At 44.1% G+C, this 19,704-nt stretch overlaps 1 protein-coding gene across 4 annotated transcripts in view; it reads left to right on the top strand.

Annotated features, from left to right (window-relative positions):
- The window catches only part of GPC5 (glypican 5), a 955,140-nt gene that overhangs the window by 34,028 nt on the left and 901,408 nt on the right, over window positions 1–19,704 (top strand). The window lies entirely within an intron of this gene.

Below are 19,704 nucleotides of genomic sequence, written 5' to 3'. Positions count from 1 at the left end.
GACATTATCATTCTGTTCAAATGTAATTCTACATAAGCTGAGACTTGGTACAAGGTTATGCCCATCTGCCTATAGCGTATTCGTGCCCTGAACTATAAACCCCAACACCTAATTCCCAGTGCCACAGTTATGGGACTAGTTTAATCTTTCTCCTTTTTCTTGTCTCTGAGTACATCCTTCAGGTGTTAGGCCTCCTGTCTTTCCTTACCTGTTTTGGAGTGGTAGTTGCCATGCCTTTGTTTGTTCAATGACTATGCTCTCTAAAGAAATCGGCAGTCATTTTGTGCTCCTTTTACTGATGACTGTCACTGGAGAGGGGAGATGCATTGGGTGCTTTTTGATAGGAAATTTATTTAGGTTTTTCTTATTTTTATCTTAATCAGAAATAAGTTATTCAAACTAAAAGTATCTGTTTCTCTTTGTGTATAGGAAGAAAGCTCTTAAAATTGAATTATTTGACTTGTAAGAAACTTGTAATATTGAGGCTTCAAAACACACAATTAATTATATATTGAATTGCCTTTTTATAGAAAACTAGGGGACTGTGCCCCCTGCTCGCTATGCATGCCAACCCCCCTCTTGGCCGGTGCCAAGACTCCCCCCCTGGCCCTCTGGCCACCAGGGAGGGTCAGAGGCCATTCCGGCCCCAGCTCTTCCCTCCCCCCCCGCCCCCTCTCCCCCACTGCTGGGAAGGCCCTGGGGCAGGCTTGGCTTTCCCCAACCCCGGCTACTGGGGAGGGTCCAAGGCCACTCTGGCCCGAGGTCTCCCTGCTCCCCCACAACAGGCTGAGACAGGCCTTGTTCTTGGGGGACCCCCCTGTGGCCCCAGCTCTTGGCCCCTCCCAGATGGCTCCAGCTATTGGGCCCCCTTTTAGCTGCTAGAAAGGGGGTCCAGGACGAGGTCACACCCAGCTTTCCCCCCGACCACTGGGTAGGGCCTAGGACAGTCCTGGCTCTTCCCTTCCTGTCCTTAGCTGCCAGGAGGTGCTGTACTGAAGCTGTGCTGGGCCAAAGCCATGCTGAAGCCATGGTGGGCCCAGCTCTCTGCCTGGCTATCAGCGGGATGGGGGTGAGGCCTGGCCAGCCCTGTCTCTCCCCCCCTGCCCCTGACTTCCAGGCAGGGCACAGGTCATGCCAACCCCGACTCTCCCCTCTTTCCCCTCATCCTTGGCAGCCCTGGCTCTCTCCCCTGGGCCACTGTGAGGGGAAGGGTAGCCAGGTGTCTGGTTTTGAACTGGACAGTGTGGTATTTGAGCTTTCTGTCCGGGAAACAAATTGAGAAAATACCGGACATATAAATATCTGGTATTTTCTAATTAAGTAAGTTTTATTATCGTGAGCAGGGCTCAACAAATCAGGCAGTCTGCTCGCCTGTGGTGAGTAGATTTTAGCCCGGCAGGGCCGCGCAGTGCGGTCAGCGCATGCGTAGTGTGGTTTGCGCATGCTCAGTGTGTGCTTCCATGTGGCTGGTGAGCAGGGCTCTCCGCCGCTTGGCGAGCCCTGATTGTGAGTATCAGTACGCAGTTGCATACTGCCTGGCTGGTAGACATCCTCACACTGTGTGAGCGGATATTGTCTACCAGCCATGTTGTACGAAACTACACAGTAGAGAGGAGGGGGCGGGGCCGGGACGGAATGGAATCACCCGTGCACCCTGCTAGGACCGTGTGCGGGATGGGCAGCACCCTGGGATCTGTGTGCGCCTGGGCCAGCCCCGCTCCCCGCCAGCCGGTTCCCCCCCGCTCTTCATCCCTGGCCAGCCCTGCTCCCCCGACCCTCTCCCAGCCAGCCCCACTGCCTCTGACTTCCTCCCAGCCAGCTCTGCTTCCCACTGACTGGTTCCCCTCTCCCCCTCTGATCTCCTCTGGCCAGCCCCACTCCCCTCAACCCCCTCCCATCCAGCCCTGCTTCCCGCCGACCTCCTCCTGTCCAGCCCCCTCGCCCCCCAATCCTGGTCTGAGATCACGTGTGTTCGATATTTTTTTGAAACCCTGAGCCGGGGGGGGGGGGGGGGGGGCGAGGGAGGGGGAGAAGAGGAGGGACCAAGCCGAGGCCTCACCAGGCCAGGTCAGACCCAGATGTTGGGGGGTGGGGCCAAAGCCAGGCCAGCCCTGGCTCTTCCCCCTTGCCCCCCACACCTCCCGCAGCAGCTCCAGCTCTTTCCCTCAGGCCAGCCCTGGCCCTAACCCCTTCCTCCCGAGTCTCAACAGCCTCGGCTCTCTCCCCCTTGACGCCAGGGGGTTTGGCTGAGAAATGGCAGACCTAGTTTTTTCTCCCCAGCTGCCGGTGGGTTGGGCTGGGCTGGGCTGGGCTGAGGCCTCGCTACAGCAGGCTCAGCTCTCTACCCCTGGCCACCAGCGGGTTGTGTCTGGCCTGGCCAGAGGCCTTGTGGCTCCTACCCCTCCAAGCATGGGGGAGGAGGGAGGCCACGTGGCTCGTGGCTCCTATGGCTCCCCGGAGCGTGGGGGGAAGGGCCAAGAGGCTGAGGGTGGAGGGAGGGGCTGCAGGTGGAGGGAGAGGCTGCAGGACACAGAGTGACGCATGTCGTCACTCTATCATCCCATAGGAAAAGGATTTTTCTATATACAGTATAGATAGAAAGTATAGATTTCTAGATCAGAAGTGGCCATTGTGGTCATCTGGGCTGACCTTTTGTAAAATACACACCATAAAATGTCCCTAAAATAGTTCCTAGAATAAATCATTTAGAAAACCAAACATTGTGATAGAAAATAATGATTTACTGTGACTTTTTATAAATTGTTCCATTGGTTAATTACTCTAACATTATAAATGTATGCCTTATGGCTGGTCTGAGATTTTCTAGCTTCAACTTCCAGCCTTTAGAATAAGTTATACCTTTCTATAATTGGAAAGCCTATTATTAATCTTTGTTCCCCATGTAGATATTTATAGACTGTAATCAAGTCAACCCTTAACCTCCTTTTTGTTAAGATAGATTGAGCTTCTTGAGTCCGTCACTAGAAAGCAGGTTTTCTAATTCTTTATTCATTCTTGTGGCTCTTCTCTGCACTATTTCTAGTTTAAAATATGTTTCTTGAATTGTGGGCACCAGAATAGGATGTTCTAGCAGCAGTTGTACCAGTGCCAAACACAGAGGTAAAATAACCTTATTACACCTTCTCACAATCCCTATTTATGCACCCAGGATCACATTAGCTCTTTTGGCTACAGCATCACACTGGCAGCTCATTTTCAGCTGATTATCCACCCTAACCTTCAAATATTTTTTCAGCGTCTCTGCTTCTCAGGATGCAGTTTCCCATCCTGTATGTGTGCCCCTACATGCTTTGTTTCTAGATTTGTAAATTTACATTTAGCTTTATTAAAATGCATATTGTTTGCGTGTGCCTAGTTTACCAAGCAATCCAGAATACTATGAATCAGTGACATCTCTGCTTCATTTATTTATCACTTTGCCAATTTTTGCGTAATCTGCCAATTTTATTAGTGATCATTTTATGTAATTTTCCCAAGGTCATTGATAAAAATGACAAACAGCATAGGGCTAAGAACAGATCCCTCACAGACCCCATTGCATAATGTATTAAATTACTTTAGAAATGTATATCATCATATAATAAAAGACTAGCACTATGCGTATTCACAAGAGGGTAATGCATATTCACAAGAGGGAAGGGAGCCTATAAAAAAATCAGACTGTGGTGACAGTGATTCAATTTTTTTCAATTTTGAAGGTTTCATAGAGAATGATTTAAAGATTAGAAAACTCTTTTCATCAAGAGCTGCCATTTCTACTTCTGGTTTCAAGTGTTTTATAAATAACAGAAGGAGTCAGAGCTCTCTGCACTCACCTACTGCCAGGAGCCTGTGAGTGGGTGTGGGGCAGTTCTGTACCTTTTCCCCAAAGCCCCTGCCCTGGGTGATACAGCTGGGGGCAGTGGAATGGGTTGGGGCAGGAGATCTTCAGGTAGGGCTGGGACCAAAGCTCCCTGGCTGTTGCCGAGGTTGGAGCTCTCTGGCCATGGCTGGAGCTCCATGGCCGCTGCTGGCCTTGAGCTCCCCACCGCTGGGGCCAGGGAGCTCCACGGGGGCCAGAACTCCTCTCCGTGCTGCCCATCCTCTTCCCTCCACCACACTAGGCTCTGGGCTGAGTCGCTGGTCCTCCCCCCAACGCCACTCCTGCCCCACTGCCAGTCCTCCCTGTTCCTGTGCTCTGTAGTCCGGGAACATCTTCTGCCTGTGAGTGTGTGTGGGGGACAACCCTAATTGCTGGCATCAGGCCCCCACTAATCCCCTCGGGTCCATGGGGCCCCCCAAAGTGTAGGCCTGGAATGGTTTAGACAAACTGTCCATAGCTGCTGGTTGTTGGCCCTTGCCCCTCATCCCTACAGTGTTTGAGGGGCATATGACCCTTCATGCCCCACCCCCAAACACTGCCCCTCCTAGGAATTACACATTATTCTCCTGATATTTGGGGATAGTAAAGCCAGGAGGAGGTCATTATTTATCATCACAACATTTATGTGAGATTCTAAATTGTTCTTTCCTGTACATATCATTAGTTTTGTTTGCTTGTCTGACAAATTTAGTCCAGAGTCCCCAAGAACTTTTAAAAGGGAAGAACAATATATGTGTAATATACCTGAGGTCAAGCCAGATCATTAACATGTATTGTTTGAAATGTGCCTTTCTTGTAAGTTGAACTCTTCATTGCCTTGCTCACACCATGCACTTTTTCTGCCATAATTATACATTTTATCGTACAGGTCTTTCTCTTGAATGTTTGTTTTATTCCAGTGATGCTTTATGTTCTTATTTGAACAACAGCACAAACTAAATAATAACAAAGGGAAAGCTGTTCTATTCCTGTGTGATAAGCAGAGAAAGCATATTTTTATAGCAGAATTTGTATAGTGTCAATGTCTGCAATAGATATGGCTCTGATATATATAGTGCTATAAATTCTGCTGTCTAGTAATTTTATGAACATTTTATGTGACCTGGTTATTATATCAGGGTGAGTGAAAGGTTTATTATATGCCTATGAAGTTTGGATTCAGTAGGTCAGTATGAGAAAGTGACACAATGGCTTTTCAGATTATGCCTCAGCCAGCACTTGACAAAGGCGTCCTTCTAAGTTCTAGGCAGAAGTAATGCTGCTCTTGGTGAGAAAAACTGTACTCAAATCCAATAGCAAAACTCCAAAAGTTATGATATTAGAAAAAGTTTTCTATATTCTGATTATTCAAGAAAAAGTCAGGAAATCTAAAACTGGCTGTCATCTGAAACATAATATCTAATGTTTCTAGTCTCACCAATAGAAGTTGATCCAATGAGTGGTATTACTTTCATTCCACCTTGTCTCTTCCTTCTCTTATACAATCTTAGACCTTTGTCTTTGTCAGAGCTCAAGTTGGCAAATACCCAGACTGTAAACACAGGGCTGGGCTGGATTGGTGGATGTTAAATTTGTCCTCAGTGTTGATTGAATAAGCTGTGAGACACCCTTCCCCTAGATGACAAGTGTCAGCTTTGCCAGTTTTTGGAAATCAATATTCTACATGTTACAGAACTCTAAAAATGTTACCTGTACAAACATCCTGTAATAACCATGATAACCAACTAGTTTTTAGCTTTTGGTAGAGAGCTGTGATATATCTGCAAGGATAAGATTGGGCACACTCATGTAATACCACTGACTGAGATTTCTAGCTATCAAAATAATCATGCAAATTTAAGTGACTTTGAGTGTCTTAGATTATCAATTAACACATAACAGGAAAAGCAGGAAATTGCCAAGTTGACTGCACATCTATCTTGGGCAATTTGCATACAGAATTTAATACTTGTTTAAAATCCTCAATAAATATTCACTTAATCTTATATCGTCTGATATTGATAATCTGGCTAAACAACTAACCACAACCCAGATTAATATTGAGCAGAATCAAAAGCACTACAGAGATTTAAATGAAAGAACATCAATAACAACTATCAAGGTAAAGTAGACGAGTAGAAGAGAGACATTAGATTACAAAGCTTATCATGTGTACTCTTGATTTAATCTTGCATTCATCTAATATAGATTTATAATGAAATTTGAAGGCTAGCTTAACGGCTAGGGAATTAGCCTGGGACTTGCATTTTGTTCTGTTTTGCGGTACCTGCCTTGTCGTGGACTTTCTGTGTGACCTTAGGCATGTTGCATAGTCAATCTGAGCCTCAGTTCTTCATCTGTCAATGGCTATAACAATAGTTCTCTATGGAATGTCTACATAGCAAAGTTATTTCGAAATAACAGCCCTTATTTCCAAATAACTTTCCTAGCATCTACACAGCCAAACCGCTATTTCAAAAAACATTCAAAATAGCGGCACGCTTATTTTGAATTTGTTAAACCTCATTCTACGATGAATAATGCCAAATTAGAAATAGCTATTTCGAAATAAGTGCTGTGTAGACACTTATTTCGAAAAAAGGGGTCTCCAGCCTTCCCAGGGTGCCCTGGTGGCCACTCCAGCCTTAATCAAGAACACTCCACTCCCTCCTCTTCATCCCCTTAAAGGGGTAGACTCTGGCCACAGTGCCTGTGCCAGCTCCAAGCCTGCCTGCCCAGAGCCAGCAGTCACTGCTCCTGACCCAGTGGTCCCAAAACATGAGCCAGAGGGCCACTGGCAGCCATCCTTACACTGCTCCCCAGGAGCCTGCCAGGGCCCAGAGAAGGCGGATGCCTTGCTGGTCCAGGGTGGAGATCATGGACCTTATTCAGGTTGGGGGAGGAGGGGATGCCCCCAATGTCCATGATCTCCACACTAGACAGAGGAACACTGATGTCTATGGCAGGATAGCTGCCAGCCTGGCCACCAAAGGCCACATGCGAACCCAAGAGCAGGTCTGCATGAAAATCAAGTTGGTCCGGTGAGACCCCCAACCCTGAGCCCTGAGCTTCCCCTCCCCCTTTTTCCCCTTGCTTCCCCTTTCCAGCTCCCTCCTCCCAGGTTTCCCCCTCCCCTCTTCCACCCTCTCTTCTCTCCTCTTCTGCCTCCTTTCCCCAGTCTCATCAGAGTTTCATTCCTGCCCTCCAGTTTTGTTAAATAAAGAGAGTTTGTGTTCATGAAAATACGAGTATTTTATTTGACATCAAAAAAGGGGGTTTAGGAAGGGGTAAGTGGAAGGACGTGAAGGAGGAATGAGGCACAAGCCCCCATTGGGGCAGACCAGGGAGGCTCTTAGTGCTCCTCAGGGTGGAAGCTCTCCCACAGGGCCTTGTGGATACTGACAGTCCCCTGATGGACCTCCTGGATGGCAGCCTGCAGAAAGTGCAGCCAGGCTCACAGCAACACATCCAAGAGAAGAAATAGAGTGCCCAGGGGCATCTCTGGTTCCATGTTATAGAGAGCGGTGGTGTCCCGAGTGAGGGCAACCAGAACACGGAGAGACAAAATGCTTCGCTGTCTCTCATCGAGGTAGACAAGCAAGCAGGGAAACCTGAGAACTGGCTGTCCAGGGAGGTCCCTTTAAGCACAGACCTCAGATAGCCTCAGGCAGCAGCTCCAAACAGTAAGTCCTGACCTGCTACCTTGCCAGAACTGGTTCCGGCCAGTCTTAAATGCAATTCAGAGTCTACTCAGTGTGGACGCGCTATTTCGAAATAGCAAAATGCTATTTCGAAATGCATTTTGTGTCTAGATGTGTTATTTCGAAATAAGCTTTTTCACAATAACTATTTTGAGATAAGATATTTCAAAACAACACTGTACCCTACCTCATAGATGAACAGGATATTATGAAGATAAATGCTATGAAGGTTTTTTGTGCTTAGATACTATGGTAATAGGAGCCATAGGAATATTTTAGGTAGTCTGGGACAATTCATCTTCTACTCATTTACACTCTGCTTCTCAGATACACACTGGTCAGAAATATGACCTTTAGTAAATAAAACAAGAAATATCTTGCCACCTTTGAGAGTACCTTATAGGCCCAAAGCTCTTAATTCATCTGTAGTCATTTCCTTTGGATAGGTGGAAAATATATTTAATTTTATCATGCACAATAAGGAGCCTGGATTTGTTAATCTTTTTGACACACTGTTTTCATCCAGCATTTGGAGCCAGTTCCAAAGCATACTGAAATAAGCGAAGTAAATAGAAGACTTTCCAATAGAGTTCTGGTCAAGTCTGTGGAGAGGAGAGGGGCTGATTGGGGAGAGGTGCTATTATTTTATTATTATGGCTGTGGCCATGATGTGGTGGTACCTGAGCAACAATTTCTACCATCTCCAATTGTTTAGGAGACTCTGTTCCATCCTGGGAAACAAGTAGCTGGCCTCAGTTATTCTTCTTCACCAATGCAATACACCTGTGCATGAAACATTCTTCACTTTGGGTCTCAGAAACTCTAACTGGTACGGAGCACTGCATATCTGTGTAGTTACACAGGCTACCACAAACATATCAAACCTATCTTTTGCTCTCTATCCTCGCTTCTCAGATAATATGTTGAAGGCCTCTGTCCTTATCTTCAAATTGCTCAGTGGCCTGGGTCTAGGATATAGAAAAGATCAACTAAAGCTCTAGAGTAAAAACTGTAGTTGATAACTTCACTTATACTTCACAACAGAAAATGTTCTACAGTAAGGAGGAAAAAGTACTTTCTCTGAAACTAGCCCATGTCTATTGAATCAACTTTCAAAGGAACTAAGAACCATTCCAAACCTCACCATTTTCCTTTTTTTTGGGCATTCCTTTCTCTTATACAGACACACAGAAATGTGTGTACACGTGTGTAACATTTTTGTAATGCCCAAAATAAAACATTCCACCATACTCATTGTTCTCCCCAGAGAGAATAGGACAGGATAGACATATGACTAATTTTAGTCACATTGCTTAATACATTACTGGAAGTCTCTGAGGGTTTGTCAGACTACATGCCTCTGTCGTCAGAAGCATGTAGATTAGGCTACCTGGCATAGGAAAATGAAGCCGCGATTGAAATAATTGCGGCTTCATTTAAATTAAAATGGCTGCCATGCTCTGCCGACCAGCTGATGCTCAGCTGTTTGTTGGCAGATCGGGGCAGTCTAGATGCGCTGCGGTCGACAAGGAAGCCTTTGTCGACCGGCGCAGGTATGCCTCGTGAAACCAGGTTTACCTGGGCCTGTCAACAAAGGCTTCCTTGTCGACCGTGGCGCGTCTAGACTGCCAACAAACAGCTGATCATCAGCTGGTTGTCAGAGCACGACAGCCATTTTAATTTAAATGAAGCCGCGATTATTTAAATCGCGGTTTCATTTCCCTATGCCGGGTAGCCTAATCTACATGCCTCTGACGACAAAGGAATGTAGTCTAGACATACCCTAAGGTATTATGTTGATGAGTGCAATGTAGGAATCTACGTAGAATCATGAAATACTAGAATTGGAGGTGACCTGCCGCCTAGTCCCCTGCCCTCATGGCAGGACCAAGCACCGTTTAGATCATCGCTGATAGATGTTTGTCTAACCTGCTCTTAAATATCTGCAGCCTCCCTAGGCAATTGATTCCAGTGTTTAACTAGAACACTGTGTTCCAGTGTTTTAATAGAAGAGAATAGACTTGACCAAATTTTATTTATAACTATTTTATTTTACTTTGTAACTTCTTAAAATTTCCCTTTGAATATAGTTTTGCTGGATCCACTCTTTTGCTATATGAAATAAGACGTTTGAGCTGCTGTCTAGCACTGATAACAGATGCTTTGTTGCAAATGATGGAAGTTTTTCTTACACAATGAATTATGTACCTCTTGAGTAACACACCATTAAGACTTACTTCTATGGAATTTGTATAAATCTACTTAGTGTTAAATATAAACTAGTAATAGTTATTCTCTCACTGAGGAATTTCATTTGAAACCTACCCTTTAAACCACAGCTTATTTAAAGAACAATTTAAAATATACAAAATCTCTTCTTAGTGTGTTAAAAGCCTTTACCATAAAATAAGTGAGTCAATCCTCAAGGAATACCAGTACTGAAGTATAAGTATGTGAGGCAAATAACTTTAAAGAGCACCATTATATGGTTTAAATGTAACAGGAAAAAGGGAACAAGTTCCAGTTTTTTCAGTAGATTTATCTGCTTGGCTAGGCTAAATGTGGCTTCACATGAATCTGACTAGTATTTATTATATGTGATGTTTTAACTACAGCCAGAGTTCAGCTTCATTTAATGAGAAATCTTTTACACTGAGGATACCTTTGAAAAAACAGGAAAGTTCTATATCCTAAGCAGCGGCTTCTCTTGCTGTAGACATTTAGCTTTTTCTTCATTGATGTCTGGATAATTGACAGGTCATTCTCTGCTGTGGGAATTATTCCATATGGAGAGAAGGAACAATGGTTTTTATACTGAATCTGCCTGTGACAGATACTTTGATCCCAGTATACTGCTGTCTGATCACAGAGACATAGCAGAAATTGACAGGAAAGCTCTGAAAGGGTGCATCTATACTGCATCCTTAGCTTGAAATCAGCTCCACAATTTGAGCTACACAAATTGCATAGTTTATTTTGAGTGTATTTCAAAATAGCTTATTTTGTAATTTGATGCTGTCTACACCATGCCAGATTTTGAAATGAACTGCTATTCCAAAATGTCCCTTAATCCTCATGGAACGAGGTTTACAGGGACTTCGGAATAGCATGCCTGTTATTTTGAAAGATATTTCAAAGTAACGGGCGTGGAATAACTATTTGGGGATATCGGAAGTATCCCAAAATAGTGCAGCAGTGTAGATGTACCCAAATAGTCCTTTCAGTATTCTCGGAGGGGGGTTGTGATGGATAACTGCACCTTTTCCTCCAAAGTAATTATCTTTGGCATCCTAGTGCTACAAGTCTCCCCCATTTGAACATTTTCATTAACCTATTGGGAGAAATTGTGGGAACCTGTGGTCCCAAATGTCTGTGGATGATACCTGGCTCTACATGTTCCTTTCTTTAGATATCCCATCAAACCTGGATGAAAGGTTCATGTTGAATCCAGATATAACAGAAATGATGCTGTTGAAAAAGCAGGGAAGGAAAGGGTATGTCTACACTGCCACCCTAGTTCAAACTAGGGTGGCTAATGTAGGCATTCGAACTTACAAATGAAGCCCGAGATTTAAATATCCTGGGCTTTATTTTAATGTTCCCAGGCGCCGCCATTTTTAAATGCCCCGTAGTTCGAACTACCTGCCCGTGGCTACACGCGGCACGAACTAGGTAGTTCAAATTAAAGCTCCTAATTTGAACTACCGTTACTCCTCATTACAGGAGGAGTAATGGTAGTTCGAATTAGGAGCTTTAATTTGAACTACCTAGTCCGTGCCGCGTGTAGCGGCGGGCAGGTGGTTCGAACTACGGGGCATTTAAAAATGGTGGCACGCGGGAACATGCAAATAAAGCCTGGGATATTTAATTCCGGGCTTCATTTGCAAGTTCGAATGCCTACATTAGCGACCCTAGTTTGAACTGGGTCTTACCCACAAAAGCTCTGAGATTTGCTGCTCGCTTTAAGATTTTATTGACATATGAGTAATCCTTACAATATTGACTTCCTGGAGGTCAGTCACTTTGCAACAAGCTATAAATAACCACTCTGTTTCTTTTATTTTGCATTTTGTTGGACACCTTTCTTACTATTTGTACTAAGGATGTTCAGTATAGAATAGCAGCCTGGCTCCTACTATATTTAATCTGCAGAGCCGCAGAGGGAATGGGTCCGGAACCCAGCACTAGCTGGGACTGCTTCAGTCTTGGTTTGTACTGGGTCCAGACCGTTGCATTTCTGCCTCCCCTGCTCATACCCTCTCCTCCCCACCCTCACACCATGGAGATGAGGCAGCAAGGGGGAGGGGGAAGGAATGTGAGCAGTTGACTATTCAACTACTCTTTTATATCCCTAATTTGTAGCATTGCTGGCTCTCATATGATTTCCATCATCACATGTGGCACACTGAATTCTGATTGAATCAGTGCCTAGAAGTTGTCTGCCTCTATTAAAACACTTGCATGGCCATATTCTGCAGAGAACTAACTTTCTTGGAAGTCATTTTGCAAAGTTTCCTCTGAGAATATATCTTACTGCTCATTCCCACCTATTGACATATTTTTTTCCAAATGAAATGAGAAGTTAGCCTTTACTCTTCACTGTTACTCTTCCTGTCAAGTGTTTGGACACAAGACATTTATATTTGCAAGCAGCATGACAAAGTAAGACACCTTTTTTTGTTGTTGGGAGGGGGAAGGATTAATGTCCTGTCTTTGTTACTTTACAAAGCTATTGCAGGTCCTTCAGGGAAATTTAATCTTCTCTTTGTTACACCATTGTTAGATAAGTTTCCTTTCTGACAGCTTAAATGCTCAAGTCTATAATGAGCTTATGTTTGTCTGTAAAACACTCTAGTAGGCTTTTCCTTCTGGATTTTCTAGTATGCTATATTTATTTGTCAGATGAAACATGGATTAAAATCAAATCTGTTTGTAGGCTCATTGATGTTAGTGATATGTACTTATTTTTAAATGTCTTTTAAATGTTTGCATTATATCCAATACCCCAAATGCTTATAGTTCTAGGAATCCCTTTCCTTTGGGATCATATGTCAGTGGTATGATTGACTGTATTTTGATTATTTGGGGGAAATTCTTTTATGATGTTCAAAGTCATAGTCCATTGATCTTTTAGAAAGGTTAATAAATACTTATTAATAACTCTCACAGATTTTCTCTAGAATTTGCAAATTATTATGGGCTGTCAAGTGATTAAAAAAATTAATCGCGATGAATCATGTGTGCTGCCCCTTTGAAACGCTGCGGCGGCATTTCAAAGGGGCAGCGCTGCGGAAGCCCAGGATCATCTGGAGTCCTCAGCTGACCCCAGGCTCAGTGAAGCTGCCCCTTTGCAACACAGCGGTGGAATTTCAAAGGGGCAGCACCACAGGAGTCTGGGATCAGCTGGAGTCCCCAGCTGACTTCGGCCATGCAGCACTGCCCCGTGGAAAGGCCACCCTGGCATCTTCAAGTCACAGCACTGCGGGAGCCCGGGCTCAGCTGGAATCCCCAGCTGACCCCCGGCTCCATGCAATGCTGCCCCTTTGAAGCATTGCCGTGGCACTTCAAAGGGGCAGTGCATTAGAAGCCTGGCATCATCTGGGGACTCCAGCTGATCCCTGGCTCTGCATTGCAAAGCGCTGGGCACTCCAGCTGATCCCTGGCTCCGCTTGTCTGGAGTAGCACTTCAAAGGGGCAGCACAGCATTAATGCCCGCGATTAATGCGTTAATCCTATCCTGTGTTAATCGCTGGCGTTAACGCAGGTCAGTTGACAGCCCTAATTATGATGCATGCAAGAAATGAATGAACTGTGTGGTTTTGCTATTCAAGAAGGCTCCTCTCATTCATGAATAAATGGAAACTCCAAACAATAGCTAACGATGAATATATCAAAACAGAAGGGGAAAAATCTAGTTGTATATAAATAATGGATTAGAACACAGATAGTGTTGGCAGATAATCAAAGAGAGAGATTGCTTAATTTCATATATGTGAATCTTGACTCTTTTCCCTATACCTTGTTATGGGACAGGAATTTCAATGTCAGTAGATATGTAGCTATGTTTAAAAAAAAGGGAGTTATGTTCCTTTGAACCACACAGAACTAAATGCAATGTATGTCTAGTACCAGTTTTCAGTGTTAACTGGTCAGGAATTTTATTGCCATGCTGATCAAAGAGGTTATTTCCTAGACTTTTATATTGTTTGAGAAAATTCTTTGCCTGAGAAGCCAATCCATTTTGAACTTAAATGTGGTGATATATATATGGATGTGTACATTGAATGAAAGGAATGATTGAGGCTTGGAACCAAGAACTGGGTATGTCATTGGGAAGGGTGATTGATTTGACTAGACTTAGGAAGATTTGGCTAGACACGGGAAGTTTGATTTGCCATGGAGGAAGGGAACTTTTATTTAGGTTGAAAATTATGATTATTAGATTCTCTTTTGTAATAGAAAAAATACGCCTAATTATGTGGTAGGTTTGTGAAAAGCCATCTGAATGAGAAGTGGCAGGGTTACACATTAAAACTGTGTCTACTTCAAAATATAGGATTTCTGTAGCCAAATAGCTCCAAGTATAGGCTTTCTGGAGACGATGTTTATATAAAACTAGGGCTGTCAATTGACCTGCGTTAATGCCTGAGATTAATGCAAGACAGGATTAATGCATTAATTTTTTTAATGCGTTAATTGTAGGCATTAATGCTGCGCTGCCCCTTTGAAGTGCCGCTCTGGCGCTTCAAAGGGGCAGCACAAGCAGAGCCGGGGATCAGCTGGAGTGACACTTCAAAGGGGCTTTGCCCCACGGAGCCAGGGATCAGCTGATCCCCGGCTCCACTTGCGCTGCCCCTTTGAAGTGCAGTTTTGGTGCTTTAAAGGGGAGCGCATTAGGAGCCTGGGACCAGCTAGGGACACAAGCTGATCCCAGGCTCCTAATGTGCTGCCCTTTGGAAACGCTGCCGTGGCGCTTCCAAAGGGCAGCGCTGCCTAGAGCTCGGGGTCAGCTGGGAACTCCAGCTGATCCTGGGCTCCAGGCAGTGCTGCCCCGTTGAAACGCTGCTGCGGTGTTTCAAAGGGGAGGCACATGCGATTAATCACGCAATTAATCATGATTACATGTTTTTAATCTCTTGACAGTCCTATATAAAACCTTTACTCCCAAATTACATTAGTTAATATGCAACTATCATTAGGATGGAACGAAGGCAGCATCACATTGGTATACAGTGCTTTAAATAATACCAGGGAGGAAATGTTAGCTAAGGTGACTGTGTAATTTTTCACAAGAAGTGCCATGGGATCTTTACTGCTGAAGCAGAACAAACAGGACCTTAATTTTTGTATTAAGGACTCCTCAAATCCATATCACTGGATTTAATATTCTGCTCTTTTGACAGTTAACAGCTATTCAAGAACTTGTATCACTGTTTCTGCTCATAATCTGCAGCACAATTGCCTTCTGTTGGAATTCATTCCAATATTATCAAACTGTTAAAACATATTCCTGTTTTGGAAAAGCTGACTGCTAATGTCTACATTGATGAGAATAATATGCTTCACTGGGGAAATATATTTTGGATTACATAAAATAATATGTGAAAGATAATCCTCCATGACTTTGTACCAGACCAATTACCATGATCTCTTGATAGAAAGAAAAGCTGAGTTTCTGAAACTTAAGTGAGGAACTAAGTACTTGTATTTTAATAATGACCCAAGACTTGTGAATGTAATACACTATATATTTATTGATTTGACATTTCCATTTTATCCTGTGACTTTATTAAAGGCACAACTATACTAGAAAGTTTACAGCAGCACAAGTGACAGGAGAGAGGTCTCTTGTCAGCGTAACTATTCCAGCCTAAGGGAGCCATAGAAGCTATGTTGCCTGGAAAGTGCTTTCTGCACTGGTCCGTCGGTGCTGTGACTGCACACGCGCGTGTGAGAGAGATTTAGTCACCTCTTGAACAACATAAATTATTCTGACATAAGCTGTAGTGTAGACATAGTCTAAGAGTGTGCAAGTTAAATCTGGCAACTCATTAATAAGAGCAGTTTATATGGCCAACCTTGCATCACATGGTATAAGCTGTTATCTCTGCAATACAGAATACTTTCAAGAAACAAACACTTCACATCAAAGTGTAGTGTGCACTTCTTCAGTATTTTACATAGACACACTTATAAATCTACTGGTGAATGCTTCCCTTGTCTGGCTATTTTGTTTCTTCATGGTACCCTTAGAACTCCCTTCTTTGTAAATGAATGAAATGTCTTTGAATTAGGTGGTTACCAAATGATTTATGCAATTGTATCAAGAAAAGATCTAGGAACACAATGCTGACAGGGAGGGCTTTTGTTCTTGGGTTTTGTTCTTTCCCTTTCTAATAGTTAGGGGCCCCATACTGGTTTAAGCTTGACCATCCAATAAGCCAGACAGGGCTTGTGCCAAGGGGACCCCAGTTCTCTAAGGCTGTGACTCAGATGATGCCCAGTGGAATGCTCACTGACATTTAGTTGAAATCTACATAATGTGTTTACAATTTGCTTGTAGTTTACGCATATTTATTTTCTTCATGTATTCCCCTAATTTTTTGCCTTTCACAAATAAAAAAGCCTATGGGGACCCACAGACAGTTAGCACACTCTTGAATGAACTTGTAAAAAAAGTGATAAAAGACAAAAACACCCTGTTGTGACAGGGCTCAGTCACAGGAGGCCACATCTGGAGTATTGTGTCCAATTCTGCCCCCCTCTACTCCTATTACAGAAAGGATGTGAATGCATTGGAGGAAGTCCAACAGAGGGCAACACAATTGATTAGTGGGCTGGAGCACATGACTTACGAGGACAGGCTGAGAGGCTTGGGCTTATTTAGTCTACAGAGGAGAAGAGTGAGGAGGGATTTGATAGCAGCCTTCAACTACCTGAAGGGAAGTTCCAGAGAGGATGGAGAGAGGCTGTTCTCAGTATTGACAGATGGCAAATTGAGGAGCAATGGTCTCAAGTTACAGTGGGATAGTGTAGGCTGGATATTAGGAAAAACTATTTTACTAGGAGGGTGGTGAAGCACTGGAATGGGTTACCTAAGGAGGTGGTAGAATCTCCATCTCTAGAAGTTTTTAAGTCCCAGTTTGACAAAGCCCTGGCTCTACAGGGTTCCTAACCATCCTGTTCGGTTGGGCCAGATCCTTTTCATTAAACCCCACAGCCCCAGTCTGGAATACTTTTCTATATCCCAAATCCCTCATCTCCAGACCCACTCCTGAGCCTATACCCCCAGCTGGAGCCCTCGCCTCCTCCCATGCCCCATCTCCCAATTTGGTGAGCAGTCATGGCCTGCTCTACAATTCTAATACCAAGATATGTCTCAGGCCAAAAAGTTGTCCATCTTTGATCTAGACCATCCCTGACAGGTATTTGTCTAACCCAGTGGTTCCCAATATTTTTTATGCCAAGGACCGACAAACCTATTCACCTATGTTTGGTGGACCAGTAACATTTTATTTTCATATTTTCATATTCATTATGCAAATAATAAATATGCAAATAAAATGTTATGATCCCCCCAACCTCAACCCAGCCCCTTGCTCCTGAGTGCCTAACACCCTGCGATCCTTTAACATCTGACCCCTACAGCCCATGCCAGAACCCTCTTGTCCCGTGACCCCACCATGGCTCCACCCTACTCCACTCCCCCACTCATCAGAGCGAGGCTGTCTCCTTTAGGGCGCATGGTCATTACTACTGTGTGGGCAGGGACAGTGGTCCTCTTTTGTACCCCCTCTCTCCACAAGTGTGTCTCGTGCCCCGTGGGCGGCAGGGGGGAAATGCGAGCCCCAGCTGGCTGCCATTATGGGGGGGGGGGGAAGTGAGGGAGGTGCCTCCTGCTCTGCTTCCTCCTGCTGCCGCCTAAGCCACAGCATTGCCGCTGGCAAAAGCAGCTGTGTGGACAGGAGGGAGGGTGAAGCAGAGCCCTGGGGACGCGCCTCCTGCTCTGCTTCCTCCTGTTGCCACCAGCAAAAGTGGCCGCGGGTGCATCTCCCTCCTTCTTCATGCCCCAAGTGCGGAGGAGGGAGGAAGTTGCCTCCTGCTCTGCCTCCTGTTGCCGCCGCCTCAGCCACCATAGCTGCCGGAGGTGAGCTGCCAGGAACAGCCAGCTTGAGCTCTGACAGCTGCATCAGCCCGCAGCCAGGCTGCGGTCCAGTGGTTGCGAACCACTGGTCTAACTTGCTCTTAGAAAACTCCAATGATGAAGATTCCGCATCAGTGCTTAACTAACCTGACAGGAAGCTTTTTTTCTAATGTTCATCCTAAACTACCCTGGCTGCTTCTTGTCCTAACCTGAGGTTAAAAAGAATTTTTTCTCTCTCTTCTCCTTGTAGCAACATTTTATGAACTTGAAAACTGTTATGTCTCCCTTCAGTCTTCTTTTTTTTTCAGACTAAAGCCCCTTTGTAAAATCTTCCCATATAGATCATGTTTTCTATACTTTGAATCATTTTAGTTGCTGTTCTTTGAACTGTCTTCAATTTGTCCACATCTTTCCTGAAATGTGATGCCCGGAACTGGCCACAGCATTCTTTGGGTACATCTAGACTACGAGCCTCTTTTGAAAGAGATTGTCTAGACGATCAAAAGTGCTCCGCTTTTTTGAAGAGAGCACCCAGGCAATCTGGGTGCTCTCTTTCGAAAAAGCCCTGTTTGCGTTCAAGAACATCTTTTTTCAAAAGAGCTCTTTTGAAAAAAGGTGTTCTTCCTGGTATTTTAAAAAAACTGCCGTGTTCTTTCGATTTAATTTCTAAAGAATGCGATGGTAATTTAGATGCATGTAAAGTTTTTTTTGAAAAAAGGCCACTTTTTTCGAAAAAAACTCAGTAGTCTAGACACAGCCTTTATGTCAAATCAGTAGAGCAAAAGAAATACTTCTTGTGCCATGCTTGCAACACTCTTGCTAATACATCCCAGAATGATGTTTGCTTTGTTTGCAACACTGTTACATGATTGACTCATATTTAACTTGTGATCCACTATGATCCCCAGGTTCTTTTCCACAGTTCTCTTCCTAAGCAGCCATTTCCTATTTTGTATGTGTACAACTGATTGTTCCTTCCTAAGTGGAGTGGCATTTATCCTTATTGAATTTCATCCTCTTGACTTCAGATCATTTCTTCAGTTTGTCCAGATTATTTTGAATTTTAATCCTGTCCTCCAGCTCGGCATGATCTGTAAACTTTGTAACTACGCTCTACGCTATTATCTAAATTATTTATGAGGATGTTGAACAGAACCAGAACTGTAACTGATCCCTACAGGACCTCGCTTTTATGCCCTTCGAAATGGACTGTGAACCACTGATAACTACTCTCTGGGAATGGTTTTCCAACCAGTTAAGCACCCACCTTATCCTAATTCCATTCAGGCTGTATTTCCCTTGTTTGTTTCTGAGACAGTCATGCAAGACAGTATCAAAAGTCTTACTAAAGTCAAGTTATACCACATCTGTTTCTTTCTCTCTATCCACTAGACTTATTACTCTGTCAAATACATCTAGTAGGGTACGTCTACATTTTCTCCCTAGTTCGGACTAGGGATGCAAATGTAGTGTACCGAAATAGTTAATGAGGCAGTGATTTAAATATCCTGTGCTTCATGAGCAAGATCTCGCTCGGGGCGCTAGTTCGAAGCACAGCTGATTTGAACCAGGAAGTGAGCGCTGGGACGCGTTAGTTCAAACCAAAGCCCTTGGTTCGGACTAATGTTACTCCTCAAAAAATGAAGACTAACGTTAGTTCTAAGCAAGGGCTTTGGTTTGAACTAACATGTCCCGGCGTGCACTTCCTGGTTCTAATCAGCTGTGATTCGAACTAGCGCGCCGGGCAAGATCTTGCTAATGAAGGTATTTAAATCCCCGCTTCATTAGCTATTTCGGTACCCTACATTTGCATCCCTAGTCCGAACTAGGGAGCAAATGTAGACTTACCCTTACGTAGTTTTGACTGATTTGTTCTATTCAAATCCATGCTGACTGTTATTTATCACCCTATTCTCTTCTAGGTGTTTCCAAATTGATTGCTTAATTATTTGCTCCATTATCTTTCCATAAATGAAGGTAAGATGACTGATGTTTAA

The sequence above is a fragment of the Pelodiscus sinensis genome, chromosome 1, assembly GCF_049634645.1.
Source record: "Pelodiscus sinensis isolate JC-2024 chromosome 1, ASM4963464v1, whole genome shotgun sequence".
NCBI lineage: Eukaryota > Metazoa > Chordata > Testudines > Trionychidae > Pelodiscus > Pelodiscus sinensis.
The sequence above is the reverse complement of the archived record's forward strand: the minus strand, read 5'-3'. Positions and strand labels throughout refer to the sequence as shown.